Source organism: Chiloscyllium plagiosum, unplaced genomic scaffold, assembly GCF_037043375.1.
Source record: "Chiloscyllium plagiosum isolate Xiang-an unplaced genomic scaffold, Cpla_swu_hap1 HiC_scaffold_4, whole genome shotgun sequence".
Classification (NCBI taxonomy): Eukaryota; Metazoa; Chordata; class Chondrichthyes; order Orectolobiformes; family Hemiscylliidae; genus Chiloscyllium; species Chiloscyllium plagiosum.
Genome location: NW_028270142.1, coordinates 18,649,897 through 18,666,328, shown reverse-complemented (window position 1 = coordinate 18,666,328; position 16,432 = coordinate 18,649,897). Strand labels below are relative to the sequence as shown.

The 16,432-nt window shown below is 43.1% G+C and overlaps 1 long non-coding RNA gene across 1 annotated transcript in view; it reads left to right on the top strand.

Annotated features, from left to right (window-relative positions):
- Positions 1 to 16,432, top strand: part of LOC148150085 (uncharacterized) — a 59,953-nt gene that overhangs the window by 26,431 nt on the left and 17,090 nt on the right. Inside the window, exon 2 of the long non-coding RNA XR_015756818.1 lies at positions 3,353 to 3,423. This is a non-coding gene — a long non-coding RNA (uncharacterized LOC148150085). The remainder of the gene's footprint in view (positions 1 to 3,352; positions 3,424 to 16,432) is intronic.

Genomic DNA, 16,432 nt, shown 5'->3' with positions numbered 1-16,432 from the left:
TCCATTTCAGCTGTGGTGAACCAGGAGATTTCCCAATTCCAACCACACGACCTGTGTGTGAAATTCCAGGCCTGTATGTTCGGTATTGTTCATTGTTGAGGCTTGAGACAGACTCAGTGCCTTAGCACCCTGCTACATATGGTGACACATCCTTTAAGACTGAAAATCAACTGAATACAAAATTCATCAACACCCTGGACTCCAAAGAAATTAAGGGAACGACTGAGAGTGATTGGAATGCCTGAAAACTACTGTGGGAGTTTAATGGATGTTTTGAGATAAAATCCCACCCTATTTCTCTTCTATGTAGGGTTTCATTTTATTGCTGGACTGTCTGTTGCTTAGCTCTGATTTGTTGTGAAGTGGAGGCTATTTCAATTGAAGCAAGTAGTTAAAAGAGAATGCTCTGCTTTAGGACAAACCAGCTGCACTTTAACAGTTGCTGTACTGATAACCTGCACCCACAGCCTTAGTATCTTCCCTGTTGACTGTGCTATGTGCTGGGAATGCTCTTTCTTGGTTAAGGTCAACTATGTGGAGCACGGTCACATTGTATCAGGGCATTATCAGCTACAAAAGAATTTCAAGCAATTCTTTCAGATCAAAACATGAAATGAAGGAATTTGCACTTTAACTGTATCCTCTGAACTCTGCTGAAGAAATGAATGAGCAACTTATCTATTTTGAGCAAGCAAACTAAAGTAATTAACAATAAAGCTGTTTCCTCCTTTTTGTAATGAAACGTTTAAAGTTGTTGCTGTAATAGGCTTTGTCATGAATTCATGGCATGTTCATGCCCATAATTTCAGATGTAGCCACTTCTAGGTTTGCAGAGTGTTATTCAAGGAATCTCAAGTAAAGAACTGAATAAGCTGCCAAATGGAAAGAGTGATAGTGGGGAAAACCAGCAGCTCTTTCAATCTATGCACTCACAGGTCAAATCGGTGGGGGCAGAAATCCTATGAATCAACAAGAAACTGAGAAAGAAACTAACAAAAATGACCCCAGATAACGGTAACTTTTTTCTGTGCTGTAAATATTTTTAGATATTGGATTGTAGAACTATAACAGCAGTTTGAAATAGAATAGTGTTGGGGCATAGGGGATAGGACACTTAAAGATCACAGAATATATAGATTTTTTAAAAACAGCTAAAGGAAGTATAACAAAGGAAGGTAACATGAGAAATTTTAGAAACAGGAAATGCCCATTTGTCCTAACAAGTATAATCTGACCGGCAATTGAACTCCAGATGTTGCAGTGATAGCACCAATCATTGTACCATCATGAAGTTATAGCACTAATTACATTTTTTAATAAAGTAATTCTTTCAAACATTTAGTAACAGTGATCTTCCACTTATTTGCCTTTGTATTGGTTACTAGTTTGAGATATTTGGAGCTTTGGAAATTGGAAAACATGAACTTTGACCATTAGAAACATGTCCTCATTATTCACTGGCTTGATCTCAGAGGGAAGCTACAATAATGATGTGTACCTTCACCATACTAATCATTCAGGTTTTGGGAAGAAGTCTCACCCAACTATCCATATATTACAAATACATTACAAAGGGAAACTGCTTATACTTGCAGGTGAAAAGTACCTAAGAAACCAAAAACATTTCTAAAGTAGTTTTAGAAAGTATTTCCTGAACTAATTTAAAAATTTTGAAATTAATGTGTATTAATGTGTATTAATGTGGGCCTGAAAAATAAGAAGCATAAAATCCCTACAGCGTGGAAGTAGGCCACTTAGTCCATCCTGACCCTCTGAAGATCATCCCACCCAGGCCCACCACCCCATCCCTATAATCTGCCTAACCTACACATCCCTGGACACAATGGGCAATTCAGCATGGCCAATCCACCTAACCTGCACATCCTTGGACTGCAGGAGAAATCTAGAGTGTCGGGAGGAAACCCACACAGACACAGGGAGAATGTGCAATCTCCACACAGACAGACATCTGAGACTGGAATTGAACCCAGGTCCCTGGCGCTGTGAAGCAACAGTGTTGACCACTAAGCCACCATGCCACCCTAAGAGCTCATGGGATCCAGGGGAAAACAGCAATTCTGATTCAAAATTAGCTCAGTGTCAATTCATAGAAATTAATCAGAGTTTTTGTTACAGGAAGGCTGTTTCCAATGCAGATCTATGTAGCCTAGGTTTTTGTGATGCATCACAATGATTTACATTTAATTCATTGTGGACATGATTACAAAGTTTTGAGATAATTCAAAAATTAGAAAAATGTGGTAGATAGTGGAGAAGAAAGTTATAGAATGCAGTAAGATATCAGTAGTCTGGTCAGATGTGCAGAGAAGTGGCAAATGGAATGGAATGCAGCCAAGTGGGAGCTGACATTTTTGTTGGGGGAGGTGAAAGCAAACAGCCAAGAGTACATAATAAATGGTAGGTTCTGGGAAGTGTATGGGAGTGTATGAAGTCCATATCCATTCATCCCTGAAGGCATCTGGGCAAGTCAATAAGGTGGTTAAGAAATCATACAAAATACATGCCTTAACTAATTTCTTCTGCTTCTGTAAATTTCTAGGATTCAATAAATTCTATGATATTAGTAAGAAAAATGTGTCAATTAAATGTTTGACAATTATGTGAAGCAGATTGCATTAAGAAGCATTTCAGTCTGAAATTTGGTGGAGTGGGGTGTTATATTGCTCACTGACCATTACATAGTTTGCCTGCAATTCCAGGGTAAGCTTTTAGTCCCTGGATAAAGGTTGGACTGGCGCAGGGAGAGGAAAATGAATTCCATGCCACACTCAGACGCTTCTGGTTGTTACTCACAGTTTAATCACTTTGGGGTCTCCAACCAGGTGAAGACCGATGTTGTTTTGATTTTGTATTGAACATGTTGGAATATTAACGTAATAAATCAATATCTTCCAGAAAAAGGAAATGAAACTTTTCACATCAGAATGGATCATTATAATGGCTCAACATGCGATGAGGCTCAGGAAGTAAGATTAGCACTGCTGCCTCACAGTGTCAAGGATGCAGGTTCGATTCCAGCCTTGGGCGACTATGTGTATACATATTGCATGTTCTCTCTGTGTCTGGGTGTGTTTTCTCCGGGTGCTCTGGTTTCCAGTCCAAAGATACGCAGGCTTGGTGGGTTAGCAATGGTTAAGAATCTTGTGAAGGTTCCCAGGGATCGAGTGGGTCTTTGCAGACTCGATGGGCTGAATGGTATCGTTCTGCACAGTAGGGAGTCTGTGAGTTTGTGAAAATGCCTGTCGAGCAACAATGACTTGCAAATGCTTCAGCAGCAAAGTTTAAAATAATAAAAAAAAGACTTTTCAATATTAACCTTGTTTCTTTCCAGGAAATCGCAATATTTTTCCAATGTATACATTCTGGAAAGGGAGAGAAAAATAGCAGGGAGGAGAAAAGAAAGTAAGATGTTACGAAAAATCATTGCATGTTTTCAAAATCTCAAATGTCAACAATTTACTATGTGTTCGGCTGTATCTCCACTGCCTTTCTGAACCAGAAAAATTGATCACATTGCATAAATCTAGATCTTCTTATTACGTGGTATTTATGACATATTATGTTAACTTTAACTTTCTCTGGGATTATTAACGTGCACACATGCAGCAATATCTAGAAACTCATGAGGTTAGGAAAGGTTAGGAAACAATGAAAATGCATACATCTTCTAGTTATTAATGGCAACTGGCAAATCACAGAGTATACCATCCTTTTCAAAAGTTGATGGATGGTTTTCATTTTAAGGATTAATATTTTTAATCTTCTGCAGCAAATTTCGTGTCATCATGTCAAATTAATACCGAGTATATTTTCAATTCAAATAGCCCATTCATTCACCCATTTGTTTATGAAACACAGAAAATCCATTAATACTGAGAGTTGACACTACTATATCTGTAAGGATATATGTTTCTTTTGTGTTACAGCATGCTGGCTGGGTGGTTTCACATTTCTAATTGGAAATACTTGATAATTAAGCAAGCTGGGGTAACAGAAACCAACTAATACTGGAACCATTTCAGCATTAAGGAGAAAGCTGTGTCAGCTTACAAGTAGTAATGTAGGTCGGAGTATTTATAGAGTCATACAGCACAGAAACAGACCCTGTGGTCCAACCAGTCCATGTGTAGTCCCAAATTAATTTAGTCCAACCTAACCCATATCCCTTCAAACATTTCTTATTTATGTAATTATCCAAATGTCTTTTAAATGTTCTAAGTGTGCCCGTATCCACCACTCCCTTGAGAAGTTCATTCCACACATGAACCATTGTTAAAAACGTTACCCCGAAAGAAATTTTTTATACAACTTTTTAATTCACAGCTAGTCTGCTCATATCATCTAGATCTGTCCAAGAGCTAAAGGCCAAAATGGAGTAATTGATGACATCTTCATAGCTTCTGAAGTGACCTCTACTATATAATTAGAATAAAAAGACATTAATAGGGTTCAAGAAGGATGAAGTATCAACTCCAAGAGAATTGAACAGTCTGTGTATTTCTTTTTACTGAGAGCTATTCATCTTTACTGATACATATCAGCTGCAGACTGTCAACCCACTGGAGTGCAGATTTTTATTGTTGTTTATAGGATTTAAGTGTCATTAGCATGGTCAGCATTTATTATTCATCTGTAGTTAGCTTTAGGAAGGTAACGGTGAGCCACTTTCTTGAACTGCTGAAACCTATGTAGTGCAGACATAGCAGTGATGTTAGCAAGTGAGTTCCAGGATCTTGAACCAGTGACACTGAAGGAGCAGTAGTAGCTTTCCAAGTCAGGTTGGTGCATGACTTGGATGGGAACTTGTAGATGATGGTGTTCCCGTGTGTATGCTGTGCTTGTCCTTCTTGAGGCTAGAGCTTGTGGGTTTGGAAGGCACTGTTGAAAGGCCCTTGGCAAACTTCTGCAGTACACTTTGCAAATGATGCAAATTGTTGCCATTGTGCAGCAGTGAAGAAATGAAGGTTTAATGTGCTGCCACTCTATCCTGCATGGTGCTGAGTACCTTGAATGTTTTTGAGAATTCACTTATGTAGATAAGTGGAGAGAATTCCAACGGACTCAGACTTATGTCTTGCAAATGGCGGACAGACTGAAGAGTCAGGAAGTTACTTGCTAAGAATTCCATGTGATGAAAATGCCCCTGGACATCAAGGGGAAACGGCTAAATGTGATCTTGTTGGAGATGGTCATCGCTTGCCACTTCTGTTGTGCAAATGTTATTTGCAAATTACTAACACAAGATTGATTCATGTACAATACTTGCTACAGACCAGTACAAACTGCTTCAGTGTATGAGGAGCTGTAAATGGCACCAAAGACTCTGCAATTATAATCAAATATCTCTACCTTTGGCTGTTTTGTGGAGGAAGTTCAATGATGAAAGAACTGAAGATAGCTACATCTAGAACACCACCCTGAGGAAGAGCCTGTGGCGATACACTGGGACTCAGATGACTGACCTCCAAAAATCATAAGCATCTACTTTTGTTCTTGGTGTGATCCAACTAGTGGAAAGCTTGTTTTCCTTGATTCCCATTAGATTAAATCTTGCTAGTGCATGACCCAATCAGTGCCATTTTGGGGTGGCTGCCCTCATTCTCTGACATACTCTACTCATTATTTCCCTGCCCCACTCTTCTGCTTCACTGTTTTATTTGCATCCTCCCTCTTGCTGAATACCTTCGAACCCCTCAGTCAAACCCAGGTTTCAGGAGAGAAAGCAGCAAAATGGTGAGTGAGCGAGTTGGACAGGGAAGCAATGAGGAGTAGTATTGGGCAGAATGTGAGCAACAGAGTGTTCTAAAGACTCATCACCTGCTGTGAAAAGTGTCATTTCTTTACTAAATATCATGGACTGTCACTTTAAGAATCTGACCATGTGATGTCATGATGACATCATTGGCCGTTCTGGGTAGGAAGCAGTTGAGCCAAACCTTGTTGTTAGTAGACGGAACACCTCCATAATAAAACTCCTGCTCTTGTTCCTGGTGTTCTCAAATGTAATAATAAGAATTCCACAACAAAAACAGTTCTAAACAAAACAAAATGAATTCCACTTTGTCTCTGTTTTAAATAGGCAACCATATTATTTTTAAACAGTGACCTCCGTAAGATGAAACATCCTCTTCACATCTAACTACTCCTTTTGCGAGATCTTTGCCAACTCACTAAACTTACCTAAAACCCTTGGTAGCTTCTTTGTGTTCTCTTCACATTTACTTTCCGAGCTATCTTAGTGTCATTAGCAAATTGGCAACAATACCTTCCACTGCTTCATCTGGGCAATTTGTGTAAACTATAAACAGTTGACATCCCAACACTAATCCCTTTGACACACCACTTCAGTTCCTGGAGGCAGTCGGCGAGGTCACGAGGTTACATATTTGGGTGGTTGCTTTACCTGAAACACAACTCAGGTAGTGTCTCCCACCCATCCTCGTCTTCTAATAAAAAAAACGTTCTGTGCATCGGTTGGGAAGGTGACAAGTGTTTTCTTTTGTGTTTCATTTTTTTAGCTGTCTATTTGGGAATTTGGAATAGTGGGAATGGAGGTTAGGGCAGTTGAATGTTCCTCCTGCAGTATGTGGGAGGTAAGGGTCACCTATAGTGTCCCTGCTGACTTCATTTGTGGGCAGTGCACCCAACTCCAGCTCCTCGAGAATTGTGTTGGGGAACTGGAGCTGGAGCTGGATGAACTTCGGATCATTTGGGAGGCAGAGGGGGTTACTGAGAGGGGTTACAGGGAAGTAGTTACTCCACAGCCACGTGAAGAAGGTAGATGGGTTACCGTCAGGCATAGGAAAGGGAACCAGCAGGCAGTGCAGGGATCTCCTGTGGTGATTCCGCTCAACAACAAGTGTACAACTTTGGATACTGTTGGGGGGGGGGGAATCACCAGGGGTAAGCTATGGGGCACAGGTCTTTGCGCAGAGTCTGTCCCCATTGCGCAGAGGGGAAGGGGGAAGAGGAGTCACTAGGGACTCCACACTTAGGGGGACAGATAGGAAGTTTTGTGGGATTGAGAGAGTCTCACGATTGGTGTGTTGCCTTCGAGGTGTAGGGGGTCGTGATGTCTCTGATCATGTTTTCGGGATCCTTGAGGGGGAGGGGGAGTATCCCCAAGTTGTGGTCCACATAAGCACCAATGACATAGATAGGAAGAAAGGTGGTGATCTAAGGCAGAAATTCAGGAAGCTAGGGTGGAAGCTTAGAGCTAGCACAAACAGAGTTGTTATCTCTGGTTTGTTGCTCGTGCCATGTGCTTGTGAAGCGAGGAACAGGGAGAGAGCGGAGCTGAAAGCATGGGCTGCAGGGATGATGCAGGAGGGAAGGTTTTGGATTCCTGGATAATTGGAGCTCATTCTGGGGAAGATGGGACCTCTACAAACAGGATGGTCTTCACCTGAACCAGAGGGATACCAATATCCTGGGGGGGGATGTTTGCTAATGCTCTTTGGGGGTGTTTAAGCTAATACAGCAGGGGGATAGGAACCTGAATTGTAGAGGGATAGGTTTACAAGGTCGCAAGAAGGCACCAGCAATAAGGAGGTTGGCTCGAAACGTTTGTACTTCAATGCCAGGAGCATCCGGAGTAAGGTGGTTAACTTGCAGCGTGGATTGGTACCTGGGATATTGATGTTGTGGCCATTTCAGTGACATGGCTACAGGAGGGACAGGAATGTTTGTTGTAGATTCCAGGATTTAGATGTTTCAGCAAGAACGCAGAAGATGGTAAAAGAGGTGTGGGAGTGGCATTGTTAATCAAGGATAGTATTACAGCAGCTGAGATAATGTTTGAGGATTCATCCATTGAGGTAGTTTGGTCTGAGGTTAGAAACAAGAAAGGAGAGGTCACTCTGTTGGGAATTTTCTATAGGCCTCCGAATTGTTCCAGAGATGTAGAGGAAAGGATGGCAAAGATGATTCTTTGAACAGAGTGGCGAGGAGAGAGGGCAGAGAGAAGCGAGGGCTGCCTGGTAAGTCTGTTTTTTCCACTTAAAAAGGGACTTACCTCGAGAGTCAGGCCTCCATTTTGAACATAGCAGCGAGAAGAGAGGATGGAGAGAAGCGAGGGCTGCCAGGAAGTTTTTAAGTGGGTCCGGGATGTTGCTGATCGGGTTTACAAGATTCTGAAAGGGAAGAGTGAGCAGCCAGAAATCGTGGTACATATTGGCACCAATGATATAGCCAGGAAAGGGATTGAGGATCTGAAAAGTGACTATAGAGAGTTAGGTTGGAAGCTGAAGAGCAGGACAAGTAGAGTGGTAATCTCAGGTTTGTTACTGGTGCCACGAGACAGTGAGGTGAGGAACATGCAGTGAGTGCAGCTTAACACGTGGCTGCGAGGCTGGTGCAGGAGGGAGGGCTTCAGATACTTAGACCATTGGGATGCCTTCTGGGAAAGGTGGGACCTGTACATGAAGGACGGGTTGCACCTGAACTGGAGGGGCATAAATGTCCTGGGTTGGAGATTTGTTCGTGTGGTTCGAGAAGGTTTAAACTAGTTTTGCAGGGGGGGGGGGGGGGGGGGGGGGTGGGAACCAGAGCTAGATATCTGAGATGGGGGTAGTTGTAGATGGGCAGTGGCAGGATGTAGTGAATCTATCAGGAAGGTTTTTCACGTGGTGAAACAAAGAGATCGGTGAAAGTGTGTCTGCTTTAACGCAAGGAGTGTCAGAAATAAGAGTGATGAACTTAAGACATGGATCAGTATTTGGGACAATGATGTTGTGGCCATAACTGAGATGGGGGTTTCACAGGGGCAGGAGTGGTTGCTAGATGTTCCAGGGTTTAGAACATTTAAAAAGAACAGGGAGCGGAGAAAAAGGGGAGGGGGTGTAGCTTTGCTAATCAGACAGTGCATCACAGCTACAGAAACAAAGGTTGTCGAGGAAGGTTTGTCTGCTTAATCAGTATGGGTGGAAGTGAGGAACAGCAAGGGAGTAGCCACCTCATTGGGGGTTTTCAACAGACCCTCTAATAGCAGTAGGGAGATCGAAGAACTCATAGGCTGGCAGATTTTGGAAAAATGCAGATGTAGCAGGGTTGTTGTTATGGGTGACTTCAACTTTCCCAGTATTGACTGGAAGCTCCTTAGTACAGATGGTTTGGATGGAGCCATTTTTGTCAGGTGTGTTCAGGAGGATTTCCTTACTCAGTATGTAGGCAGGTCGACGAGGAGGGAGGCCATTTTGGATTTGGTGCTCGGCAATGAGCCAGGAGAGGTGTCAGATCTCACAGTGGGAGAACACTTTGGTGACAGTGACCATAACTGCCTCACATTTACTGTAGCCTTGGAGAGGGAAAGGAGCAGTTACCAAGGGAAGATATTTAATTGGGGAATATGAAATTATGATGCTATCAGACAGGAGTTGGGAAGTACAGATTGGGAGCAATTGTTCCACAGAAAGGGCTCAACAGAAAAGTGGAGGCTGCTAAGGAGCAGTTGTTGTGAGTGATGCACAAATTTGTTCCTCTGAGACAGACAAGAATGAGTAAGATTAAGGAGCCTTGATTACAAGAACAGAGGAGCTTCTCGTCAAAACGAAGAATACAGCTCATGTAAGGTGAAAGAAGCAAGGATCTAGGACAGCTTTAGACGATTACAGGCTTGCTAGAAAGGAACTCAGAAATGGACTGAGGAGAGCCAGGAGGGGGCACAAGAAAGGCTTGGCAGGAAGGATTAGGGAGAACCCAAAGGCATTTTACTCATACCTGAGGAATAAAAGAATGATCAGGGAGAAGGTCAGGCTGGTCAGGGATAGTGTAGGGAACGTGTGCTTGGAGTCTGAGCAGATAGTGGAAGCCCTAAAGGAGTTTTTTGCTTCAGTTTTCACTAATGAAAGGGACCTTGTTGTGAATGAGAACTTCAAGGAGCTGGGAAACAGGCTTGAATAGATCAAGATTGATGAAGTTGATGTGCTGGAAATTTTGGCAAACATTAAGATTGATAGGTCCCCAAGGCCAGACCAGATTTGTTCTAGGCTATTCTGGGAAGCAGGAAAGAAGGTTGCTAAGCCACTGGCAAAGATCTTTGCCTCCTCATTCTCCACGGGAGTCGTACTGGAGGATTGGAGGGAGGCGAATGTTGTTCTTCTTTTCAAGAGTAATAGGGAAATCCCTGGCAATTACAGACCAGTCAGTCGTGCGTCTATGGTCAGCAAAGTTTTGGAAAGAATTCTGAGGGATAGGATTTATGACTATTTGGAAGAGAATAGAGTGATTAAAGGCAGTCAGCATGGCTTTGTGAGGGGCAGGTCGTGCTTCACAAATCTTATTGAGTTCTTTGAGGAGGTGATGAGACAGGTTGACGAAGGTCGAGCAATGGATGTGGTGTATGTGGACTTCAGCAAGGCATTTGATAAGGTTCCCCATGGTAGGCTCATTCTTAAAGTCAAGAAGTATTGGATACAGGGAGATTTGGCTGTCTGGATTCAGAATTGGTTAGCTGACAGAAGGCAGAAAGTGGTTGTAGATGGAAAGTATTCTGCCTGGAGGACAGTGGTGAGTGGTGTCCCACAGGGCTCTGTTCTTGGGCCTCTGCTCTTTGTAGTTTTTATAAATGACTTGGATGAGGAGGTTGAGGGGTGGGTTAGTAAATTTGCTGATGACACAAAGGTAGGAGGTACCTTTGATAGTATAGAGGGCTATTGCAGGCTGCAGTGCGACATAGACAGGATGTAGAGCTGGGCTGAGAAATGGCAGATGGAATTCAACCTTGATAAATGTGAAGTGATGCATTTTGGAGGGTCGAACTTGAATGTTGAATATAGGATTAAAGACAGGATTCTTGGCAGTGTGGAGGAACAGAGGGATCTTGGTATTCAAGTGCATAGATCTCTCAAAGTTGCCACCCAAGTGGATAGGGTTGTTAAGAAAGCATTTGGTGTTTTGGCTTTCATTAACGGGGGATTGAGTTTAAGAGCCGCAAGGTTTTGCTGCAGCTCTACAAGACCCTGGTGAGACCACACTTGAAATACTGTGTCCAGTTCTGGTTGCCTTACTATAGGAAAGATAGAGGCTTTGGAGAGGGTGCAAAGAAGGTTTACCAGGATGTTGCCTGGACTGGAAGGCTTGTCTTATGAAGAGAAGTTGACCAATCTCGGATTTTTCTCTCTGGAGAGGAGGAGGAAGAGATGTGACCTGATCGAGGTAATGAGAGGCTTGGATAGAGTCAATAGCCAGACACTTTTCCCCAGGGCAGAATTGACTGGCACGTGGGGTCATCATTTTAAGATATTAGGAGGAAGGTATAGAGGAGACTTCAGAGGTATGTTCTTTATGCAGAGATTTGTCAATGCAGGGAATGCATTGCCAGCAGTCGTGGTGGAAGCAGAGTCATTAGGGACATTTAAGCGACTGCTGGACATGCACATGGATAGCAGTGAATTGAGGGATGCGTAGATTCGGTTATTTTATGTTAGATTAGGAATATTCCTTGGCACAGCATCGTGGGCCAAAGGGCCTGTTCTGTGCTGTACTTTTCTATGTTCTATGATTCTCAATAGGAACGTGAGTAACAGGGTAGTTGTTATGGGGGATTTTAACTTCACCAATATTTACTGGAATACTATAGTTCAGGTAGTTTAGATGGGTCAGTTTTTGTTCAATGTGTGCAGGAGGGTTTTCTGACACAATATATAGACATGCCAACAAGGGGCGATGCCATATTGGTACTGGGAAATAAATCCAGCCAAATGTTAGATTTGGAAGTAGGTGAGCACTTAGGTGATAGTGACCACAATTCGGTTATGTTTACAATAGCAATGGGCAGGGATATGTTTACACCACAGGGAAAGAGGTATAACTGGGGGAAAGGCAATTATGTTGTAATTAGGCAAGATTTGGGTTGCATAGGATAGGGAAGGAACCTCAAGGGATGGACACACTTGAAATGTGGAGCTTATTCAAGGAACAGCTTGATAAGTATATACCTACCAGGCAGGGAGGTAGTTGTTGAGAGAGGGAACCATGGTTTACTTAAGAAGTTGAAGCTCTTGTCAAGAAAAAGAAGAAGGTTTATGTGAGGATGAGGCATGAAGGCTCAGTTAGGGAGCTTGAGAGTTACAAGTTAGCCAGAAAAGATCTAAAGAGAGTGCTAAGAAGAGCAAGGAAGGGACATGAGAAGTTATTGGCAGATAGGATCAAAGAAAACCCTAAGGCCTTCTATAGGTATATCAGGAATAAAAGAATGACTAGAGTAAGACTAGGGCCAATCAAAGATAGTAATGGGAAGTTGTGTGTGAGCTCTGAGACATAGGGGTTAATGAATACTTTTTGTCAGTATTCACATTGGAAAAGAGCAATGTTCGTGAGAACATGGAGATCCAGACTAATAGATTAGATGGGATTGAGGTTGACAAAGAGAAGGTTTTAGGAATTTTGGAAGATCTGAAAATAGATAAGACCCTGGGCTGGATGGGATTTATCCTCAGATTCTCTGGGAAGTCAGGGAGGAGATTGCAGAGCCTTTGGTTTTGATCTTTATGTCATCATTGTCAACAGGAGTAGTGCCAGAAGACTGGATGTTAGCAAATGTTGTTCCCTTGTTTAAGAAGGGGAGCTGGGACAGCCCTGGTAATTATAGGCCAGTGAGCCATACCTCAGTTGTGGGTAAGGTGTTGGAAAAGGTGAAAAGAGATAGGATTTATAATTATCTGGAAAGGAATAATTTGATTAGAGATAGTCAACACAGGTTTGTGATGGGTAGGTCATACCTAACTAACCTTATTGAGTTCTTTGAGAAGGTGACAAAACAAGTGGATGAAGGTAAAGCGGTTGATGTAATGTATATGGACTTCAGTAAGGCATTTGATACGATTCCACATGGTAGGCTATTGCACAAAATATGGAGTTTTGGAATTGAAGGTTATTTTGCAGTTTGGATGAGAAATTGGGTAGCTGAAAGAAAACAGAGGGTGGTGGTTGATGGGAAATGTTCATCCTGGATCTCCGTTACCAGTGGTGTGCTGCAAGGATCAGTTTTGGGGCCAGTGCTGTTTGTCATTTTTATAAGTGATCTGGATGTGGGCATAGAAGGTTGGGTTAGTAAATTTGCAGATGACACTAAGGTCGGTAGAGTTGTGGATTATGCCGAAGGATGTTGTGGGTTATAGAGAGACATAGATAAGATGCAAAGCTGGGCTGAGAAGTGGCAAATGGAGTTTAATGCGGAGAAGTGTGAGGTAGTTCACTTCAGAAGAAGTAACAGGAATGCAGAGTACTGGGCTAAGGGTAAAATCCTTGGCAGTGTAGATGAACAGAGAGATGTCAGTGCCCAGGTGTATAAATCCCTGAAAGTTGCCACCCAGGTTGACAGCATTGTTAAGAAGGCAAATGGTGTGTTGCCATTCACTGGTAGGGAGGTTGAGTTTCAGAGCCACGAGGTCATGCTTCAGCTATACAAGACACTGGTAAGGCCGCACCTGGAGTATTGCATACAATTCTAATCACTGCATTATAGGAAGGATGTGCAAGCTTTGGAAAGAGTTCAGAGGAGATTTGCTAGGATGTTGCCTGGAATGGAAGGAAGATCTTATGAGGAAAGCCTGAGGGAATTGAGGCTGTTTTCATTGGAGAGAAGAAGTTTGAGAGGTGACTTAATCGAGACGTATTGGATAATCAGAGGGTTAGATAGGGTGGACAGTGAGAGCCTTTTTCCTCAGATGGTGAAGGCTAACATGGTATAGGTTAGATGGACATCAGATTAATTTCACAGATTGGCGCAACATCGAGGACTGAAGGGCCTGTACTGCGCTGCAACGTTCCATGTTCTATGTACTTGTTACACTCTGTCCACCTGAAAAAGACCCATTTTTGCCAACTCTTTGTATCTATTAACCAGCCAATCTTCTATCCAGTATGCTACCTTATACACAATGAGTGATAATTGTCTGCAATAACATTTGATGTACCACTTCATCAAATGACTTCTGGATTTGTGTTCACAATAGGATCAACCATGATCTTATTAAATGGTGAAGCAGTCTCAAGGGGCTTTGTATGTATGTATGCATTTGTTTTAGGCATTGCAGTTTGATTTATCCTGTCAACAACAGTGAAGACAAAAATGTCATATTGATAAAATAATGCAATGATGGTTAGGAATGGGGTTGGGAGCATGGTCTACATTTTTAAAAGACAGGAGGAGAATTGGACAGAGAAGAATTCAGCAGTATGTGTGAACATTTGAACATTGTAGCAATACACAAATCAGCAGGTAGTCCTTTTAGGAACATTATTTTGGAGAGAAAAATCAAGTTGTGATAAACAAATCTTTCAAATAATTTAGCTGACGAGCTGCATTGTATATTTTCAACTACTTTCGATTGGACACTACATACAAAAATCAAACAAATGACTGGTTGGAGTTTACAGAATGGAGGCAGAAAAATATTAAGGCAGAGGTTTCAGGAAAGATTGGTAGCGTTTTGTGGTATTGTAATAGGCCGTCAGAAAATAATTTTACTCGGGACATGAACAAGAAGGAAGGGAAGAAGGAAGGGCAAAACGAAAGAAGAGGGCCAGGGAAATGTATAGACGCTATTGGCAACACGATCTTCCGACTTGGTAATCAAGCCATTTCAGTAAATTCCACACAGCTGACTTGCCCTGATTACACATTGATGGAGCCTAAACGGACAGTGGGTATTGAAGGTGCACCATGCATTTTTCACATACATATGTTGGACTTTTATGGATAATAGGTTGTGGCAGACAATGGTTTAACAGGGAATGGACCAAGTGAATGTGAAGATTGGCTTCGAACTATTTATCACAAAGATCAAGTATCAAAGTTGGGACTAGATTGGTGAACATCCAGTCCCTGTACACATCGATCTGCCATGACGAAGGTCTCTAAGCCCTCTGTTTCTTCCTCTCACGCTGTCCCTTCCACCGACACCCTCATCTGCCTGGCTGTCCTGGTCCTCACCCTCAACAACTTTCTTTCCAATTCTCCCACTTCCTCCCACATGGGACTCAGATATGCCTGCCTGTTGTTGGAAATGTGGAATAGTCCATCTTCCGCAGTTACAATGGCACCACCCCCCTATCTGTTGCTCCGCTACATCGATGACTGTATTGGCGCTGCCTCATGCTCACACTAGGAGGTTGAACAGTTCATCAACTTTATCAACACCTTCCACCCCGACCTCAAATTCACCTGGATCATCTCAGAAACCTCTCTCCCCTTCCTGGACCTCTCCATCACCGTCTTTGGCGACTGACTAACCACAGACATACACTACAAGCCTACCAACACCCACAGCTATGTAGACTACACCTCCTTCCATCCTACCTCCTGTAAAAACACCATCCCTGAGCCTGAATTCTTCCACCTCATCTGTTCCCAGGATGACCAATTCCACCTCAGAAAGTCCCAGATGGCCTCCTTCTTCCACAATCTCAACTTCCCTTCCCACGTGATTGACAATGCCCTACAGCGCATCTCCTCCACTTCATGCACTACCACCCTTGAACCCCACACCTCCCAATGCAACAAGGACAGAACCCTCCCGGTCCTCATCTTCCACCCAACATACAACGCATCATCTACCGCCACCTCCAAACGCACCCCACCAGCAGAGATGTATTTCCCTCCCCACCCCTATCAGCGTTCCAAAAAAGCCATTCACTCCACGACTCCCTCATCAGGACCACCCCCCAACTCCCCCCTCCCCACCAGCCCACACCCCACTTCTGGTACCTTTCCCTGCCACCTCAGGAAGTGCAAAACCTGTGCCCACACCACTCCCTTCACCTCTATCCAAGGCCTCAAGGGATCCTTCCACATCCATCAGAAATTTACCTGTACCTCTACCAATGTCATCTACTGCATCCGTTGCACCTGACGTGGTCTCCTCTACATCATGGAGACAGGACACCTTCTTGCAGATCGTTTCAGAGAACATCTCTGGGACACCTGCACCCACCAATCCCAGCGCCCCATGGCTGAACACTTCAACTCCCCCTCCCATTCCTCAAGGACATGCAAGTCCTGGGCCTCTTCCATCATCAAACTGTTACCACCTGATACCTGGAGTAGGAATGCCTCATATTCTGCCTTGGAACTCTGCAACCACACGGGATAAATGTGGATTTTAACAGTTTCCTCATTTCCCCTTCCCCCACATTATCCCAGTTCCTGATGAAGGTCTCATGGTCAAAACGTCGATTCTCCTGCTCCTCGATGCTGCCTGACCTACTGTGCTTTTCCAACACCACTCTAATCTTGACTCTAACCTCCAGCATCTGCAGTACCCACTTTCACCTTTACAGGATACATCCTCGGCACATTCTTGTTCTGCTGTAAAGTTACTGTTTCTCCAATTCCACTATACTTTAACTCAGACTTACTCATTCTTTCTGCCCTTTGCTACTGTAATAAATCATGTCCCCTAGATTATTA